The sequence below is a fragment of the Heterocephalus glaber genome, unplaced genomic scaffold (genome assembly GCF_053883595.1).
Source record: "Heterocephalus glaber isolate CG9 unplaced genomic scaffold, H.glaber_assembly_v1.0 deba00000347, whole genome shotgun sequence".
In the NCBI taxonomy this organism is placed as follows: domain Eukaryota; kingdom Metazoa; phylum Chordata; class Mammalia; order Rodentia; family Bathyergidae; genus Heterocephalus; species Heterocephalus glaber.
The window spans coordinates 55,651,559-55,652,585 of record NW_028258143.1 but is presented as its reverse complement, the minus strand read 5'-3'; positions in this window follow the sequence as shown (position 1 = coordinate 55,652,585).

Below are 1,027 nucleotides of genomic sequence, written 5' to 3'. Positions count from 1 at the left end.
GAAACAGAGCCCCAGGTCTGCAGAGACCTTGGAGAATCATCTTGAACTTTCAGAATTTAGAAACTGTATTTACATATATGGAGCATTTCAAAATGTTCTAAACAACTACACCATTTCAAAATGTGGCAGTTTCCTTATGCATCCAACAAAAGTGAAAGTCCACAGTAAAGTAAATGGGGATAAGTATATTTATTTCACCTCAAGTGATGGCTCTTGTAAGAAGCAGATGTAATCAGGAATATGAAGAGTCCCAAGGCCTAAGCAGGCTCTGAGGGGCACACAAGCTTCAGTTTTATAGGGGCCGATGCTGCCCAACCTCACCTGACACCTGTCCCTCGCCAAAGGTGGCTTTAGGCTTGCAGCCCAGGAGAGGCATGTCCTTAGGTCACAGATATAATGAGTGCATGGCGTTCATACTGAGAAAGAAACTCATCTCTGCCCTCCAAAAACCAACTTTTCCCATTATTTCTTGTCTTTCTCTCGTTGCAGATTTTTTTTCTAGAGTTTCTCTCTAGTTCTCTTGAGTTACTTTCTTTCATGCTAAAAATGGCTGAGTATCTCAAACAAAATTCATTCTAACCCAGAGGCATAGGCTTCACACTGTACTCCACACACATAAGCCACCTCCTAGGGCTGGTAGGAGCCTGTGCTGGGCAGACCCTAACCTGACGTTCACAGTCGCACCTCAGGGCCAAGGCGGAAGAAAAGTCCTAACCCTGCAGCTGAACCTTTGCCAGGAGCTGGAAACCACGGGCAGCTGAAGCTTGGTTCCTGGTGCCCAAACACACAGCCTCCTGCCCTTGCTGCCCAGAACAAGAAAAGGCAAGATAGAGGGAAGGAGGAGAGGAAATAATTTCTCCCTGGATAGCACTTACATACGTAGCACTTTGTCTGCCTGACCTGTTCTAAGAACTTTACAAATGTTAACTGACTGACCTTATCACTAGAAACTTGTGAAGTTGAAACCATTATTCTCACTGAAAGATAAAACAGTGGAGGTCAGAGAGGTTAAGTAATTTACCTAACA